Source organism: Tupaia chinensis, unplaced genomic scaffold (genome assembly GCF_000334495.1).
Source record: "Tupaia chinensis unplaced genomic scaffold, TupChi_1.0 Scaffold000447_1, whole genome shotgun sequence".
Taxonomy (NCBI): Eukaryota; Metazoa; Chordata; class Mammalia; order Scandentia; family Tupaiidae; genus Tupaia; species Tupaia belangeri.
The window spans coordinates 49,787-55,717 of record NW_006159952.1 but is presented as its reverse complement, the minus strand read 5'-3'; positions in this window follow the sequence as shown (position 1 = coordinate 55,717).

Below are 5,931 nucleotides of genomic sequence, written 5' to 3'. Positions count from 1 at the left end.
GGCAGTATAACACCTTCCAGTACTGGAGAAATCCTTTACCACCTATTGATCTGGCAGACATTGAAGATGTAAATGAAGAAGCAACACTTCAGGGCAAGAATGAAGTGGGTGAAACTGACATGGAGTCCTGACATAAGCTGCTAAAGAAATGGGACTCCCTGAATTCGAGGAGACATCTCTAAGTGAATTCCTGTATTAAGGGAAAAGTTACTTTCCACACTTGCTGTGAATCATTTCCAAACCTGAAAAATGAGGAAAGATTGTTTTGAAGATAAATGTCTGCTGTTACTCTGAACCTCCCAGTAGGGACTTGTCAGGGTTATACTGCAGATATAGAAGTATTTCGTGTATGCATTCTTAAAAATGTTTTGTTTAGATTCTCAATTTGAAGATGCTGATCTTATTAAAAGTAATTCTGGTGGTTTTAGAAGTTGATGGGAAACATTAAAATGTTCTTCTTTGACTGCACCAAAAAGTTTACTTGTGATACTTGAAATAAATATTGTTTTATAATAACTGTTACTAATAAAATTACTTTCAGATAATTTTTTTTTTTTGGAGAGGTTTTCGCAATAGGGCGCGTGCGCTCACCAGACAGACAGAGAGAGACAGAGACACAGAAAGCGAGAAATCACCCCCCAGGGGGGTTGGTCACGCCACAATCCCTTCTCCTCCATTCTCCTCTCGGGATCTTGGGCACGCACGCACACGCACCCAGAGTGAGTTTTAAGCCACCAGGTCTGGGATGTGAACCGCGGTCGACTACGTGGGAGTCCAGCGACATAGCCATTATGCTAACTGCTGGTTCCCACTTTCAGATAATTTTATTGACTCCTCTTGGTTGACTAAATAGCTGACTTGAACTTCTAGGCAAACTTAAAATGTGGGAGATTATTTCTGAAAGTTAGCACTGTTTTAATAGAACTTTTAAATAAAAGGTAGTGAGAATTTCTATTTGGGCAGCATGTTTGCATAACTTCTAATATTTGATTTTTGTTACTCCACTATGAGCAATTAAAAAAGTGGCTAAAGAATGATGAGGAGCAAGTCAGTGCCTATCCTCCTTCCCCCCATTTCCCAGGATAAGAAAGTTATGATCAACTTCTTTGTTTTGAATTGCTTTGAAGCCCTGATTTTGTTGCTCTTTATGTTAAACCTGTAGCTCTCAACATTGACAGCACTTTTTTTTTTTTTTTTTTTTTTAGAGGTTTTTGCTATAAAATGTGTGACACAGAGAGACCGAAAGGGAGAAATCACCCTCCTGGGGGGATGGCCACACCACAATCCCTTCTCCATTCTCCTGTAAGGATCTTGGGCAGGCACACACATGCGCCTGGTGTGAGTTTAAGCCACCAGGTCCGGGACTCAAACCGAACCGCGGTCGACTGCGTGGGAGCCCAGCAACATAGCCATTACGCCACCTGCTAGTCCCCAGTGACAGCACTTTAAACATCTTTGCCTGGGCATCCAGTCTGGGGATATTCTCATTTAACTGTTTTGAGGTGGGCCTTGGAAATAGTGATTTTGTTAAGCACCAGTCTTCCTTCCCTTTATTCCTCTAATGTGCAGACAGGGTTGGAGAACCATTAGAACATGGTAGTTTACCCTGTTTAAAGGAAAAAACTAATTTGACCTGAAGCAGTGCCTTTTAATTTTGTTTTTATTTTGCTCTGTTGATGGCTTTGTTACAACTAAATCACTGTGTTGTTATTTTATTGCTGAAGAAATAAAGTAAGCAATTTGTGTTTGAGTTATGTGAGTATCAATGATTAAGTTAATTAACTTTTGTGCTGCACCCAGAATGTTGGCTTTGTAATTGAGTAACTCATAACATGCTTGTATTTTTTTTGTTGTTAATGAAATTAGATCCAAGGTTAAGGCAATATAGTAACTGTCAATGAAAGAGAGGTAAGCAACAACAACAACAAAAGCTTTGTGTGTACTATAGGATTTAAGTATGGGTCCACATTAATAAGAATACTCTAGAACAGAAGAGAAACTGTATAGCATTTTGGTCAGGCATGGTTCTTCTACTGTCACTTCCAACCTATGTAACATTAAGTATTCACCTCCAAATCTCAGATTTCTTACCTATTAAATGAGCAATAAAAAGTATCTACCTCAGGGAGCTACTGTGTATTGTGAGGCAATGTTTTAAGTACTTTACACGAATCATCTTGAATTCTCATAATAACCTTAAGCTAGGTTCCAGAAAAAAAAGCAAAAACAAAAAATCCACAAGAATAAATATGCTGTTTATACTACTTCATTTCAGGTTAGTCAATCTCAACCCTTTCATTCTTGCCCTGTGTTTCTTTCAGGATAAGAATTGAAATAGAAGAAATAGTGGGGATAGCAAGCACATGAGAGAATCATTTACAGTAGGAAAACATAAAATGGTATATACTTCCTTCTTCCTTTCTGTTTGAAGGTAAATTACACGTATTGACTGGGAAGAGCTTTAAGAAATATTTTTAAGGTAAAAATTTCAGAATAATACCTAGTACAGCTTCATTAAGAAAAACTAAATTATGTGCATTTGTACACAAACATGTTGTCAGAAAAATCATGACGCACTTTTGCATAGAAAAACAGAAAAAAATACGTCATGACTTCTGACAATCCAATATATAAAAACTTAATTGAAGGACCAACAGAAACATTCCAAGCAATTGATAGTAATTACTTCTGGAGAAGAGTTGACATTTCTGAGGAGAATAATGGGATATGTAATAAATGAAGTTTCTCAATTTTTTTTCTAACTCATGTGCCAATTTAAAAATTACAAATGTGGGGCTGGCTCTGGCCTTGTGGTTAAGGGAACCAGATTCCACATAGCTTACCACACAGTACAAATCCTGGTCCTTGCAGCTTGGAAAACACATTGAGCATGTATGCATGCTTAGAGAAATTCCAATAGGATGGAGGAGGAAGGATTGCCCGGTGACTGCGCTCCACTGGAAGCGCTTTATCTCTCTCCCTCTGTCTCTCTAATGAGCTCCAGTGTCCTCTGGGGAGAGGGGGAGTAGAATTAAACATACTCTAAATTGCTTATAAGGTTTCTAGTTGTCTGGCATGTGAGGAGCTTAGAAGTTACTCTGTCCTAATAGAAAATACTGAAAACATTAAGAAATCAACTTGTTTTATTATTTTTTACCTTCAATCACTATATATCATTAAAGCATACTAAATGAGTTTTCCCATCATGAATATGCTGTATAGTAGTACAGTCAAAAGTATCACCATATACATACTATCAACAGATAATTTTACACTTTTGTGTCTCTTAAATGTTTTGCTTCTTTCTTTTTCTCCTTGATTCCCTCTCTCTCGTGCTCCCCCATTTCCCACCCTCTTCCCAACTGTCTCTAGTGTCCACAGTTATTCACTATGCCTTTATACCTTCCAGTCTTTCAGTTTCTGCCATAGAGTACAGACATTCATTATATATTGAGTGGGGATATACAATGCCTTTTTCATAGTCTTGACTTGCTTGGCTTAATAGTAAATCTTCCATATTTGTCCACTTTTTATCAAATGCCGGGTTTCATTTTTTTTTTATGGCTGAGGTAGTATTCCATAGTGTGTATGTGACACACTTTTTCAATTAATTCATCTGTTTGTGGACATTTGGTTTTGTTCCATGTCTTAACAATTGTTAATAATGCCACAATAAACATGGATGTGCAAGTGCTTTTCCGAATGAGTATATACTTATCCTTTGGGTAGATACTTCACAGTGGAATTGCTGGAGCATATTGTAGTTCTATTTGTAGGCCTTTGAGGAACCTCCATATTGTTCTCCACAGTGGCTGTACTAGTTTACATTCCCAGCAACAGTGTAGGAGAGTTCCCTTTTCACCACAGTCTCACCAGAAATCAAACTTTTAATATCTGTAAGAAAAGTTAAGTGACAGAGGAAACTGCTGCTCTGAAAATTAAGACAGGAGGGTCCAGAAAATCATACTTTACTAGGGCAAAAACCCAGAAACAGAAACCTCCATAGGAAGGAGTTCTGGAGCCAGCAGGTTGCATAGTGGTTAAGGCGCTGAACTCCCACATGGCCAACTGAGGTTTGAATCCCAGACCGTGTGGCTTGAAAATCACACCTGGTGCCTGTGTGTGTGTGTACCTAAAACCCCAGGAGGAGAATGGAAGAGAAGGGCTATGGGCAAGGCCATCTCCCCTGGGAGAGTGATTCCTCATTTTCCCTCTCACTGTCTTTCTCTGTCTGTCTGGCAAGTGCACATACCCTATGGCAAAATAAAACAATACAGTAACAGTATAGGGAAACCTAGGATTGAGGGATTTCTGGAGGCACTGTGGACAGTATGAAAGTTAAAACTTAGGAGGGGCCAGTTTCATAGCACAGCAGTTAGATACTGTGCAGAGAAAGCTGAATCCCACATGGCTGACAGTGGTTCAAGTCCTGTCCTTGACATCTTGAAGAATATGCTGGGCACTGCTCAGGATCCTGACAGGATGAAGAATTGAAGGAAAAAGAATTATGGCAATGATTCAGCCCTGCTGTGTGTAAAAGGGTGTGCTTTTTCTCTTGTGTGTGTACGCAGTCTGCCATTGATTGATAAAACTTTAGATGGATGACTGGAAGATGAGAAGAGTAATTTGGACAATTTTTTCAAGAATGTCAAAAACTAAAGTACAGAAGTCAGGGGAAATAATTTGCTGTTAATGTTCAAAGTTTAATGTTTTATATGTGTGTGTGGATATATATATCTATATATACACATATACACCTTATGTAAATATTTGTGTATATGTTTAATAAGTAAATTATAAATATGTATATTAATGTAATATAAATATATATGTTTGATATATGTATAGGGATTTACGTATATATAGACATTGATCTATAGAGGTATAAGTCTATGAACCTACATACACACGCACACACAGAGAAACAGATTTGGAATAATTCCATTTTTGAAAACAATGGCAAACTTTAATTGTGGGTGGCATGATACTTAAAGCACTGGATCCAATATGGCCAACTTTGTGATTCAGGTCCTGGTCCAGAGAGACCCAGCAGCTTGAGAAACACACTGTATGTATGCGTGGACATGCCCAAAATCCTGAGAGGAGAATGGAGGGAAAGGAATTGCAGCATGTCCATCCCATTTGGGGAGCAGTAATTTCCTCCCTCCACCAGTGAGTGCATGTGCCCTATAGCAAAACTTAAAAAAAAATTGTTTTCCAAGTTACTTAGGATAGTTCTTTTCCCTATTCTTCCTTTCAGAGTGGTTATTTAATTGTAATATATTTGGTTCACTTATTTTTCTTTCTCTTTAGTTTTGATTTTCATCTTTTTTAATAAAAGATTTTTATTATAGGATGCATGCACTTGCCAGAGAGACAAAAAGACAGAGGAAGGGAGAAATCACCCTCCAGGGGGGATGGCCACACTGCAATCCCTTCTTCTTCATTCTCCTCTTGAGATTTTGGGCATGCATGCACACATTACTGGTCTGAGTTTTAATCCACCAGCTTTGGAACTTGAACCATGATCTACTACATTGGAGTCTGGTGACACAATCATTACATCATCCATTAGTCCAATCTTATAATTTTTTTTAAATGGTATTACTATGTAAAACATTTACATGGTTCTAAAGTCAACTATATTGAAATGCATAGTAATGTGTAGTAAGAGAAGTATCTTCCACAACTCTTCTACTCTGTTCTCATTCCCTCATATTTCTGCTTTCTTAGTTACTCATGTAATTAACCAACCTCATTCGTTTCTGATTTATTTTTGCACAAGTAGACAGGTACATGTATAATTTCTTCTTTATTTATAATTCACATAAATGTATTATAAAACATTATGATCCTAACAAATGGGTAATACACATGGACAAATAGTTCAAAAAAGACAAAGAATAACATTTCTGCTTAACTGTGATCCCA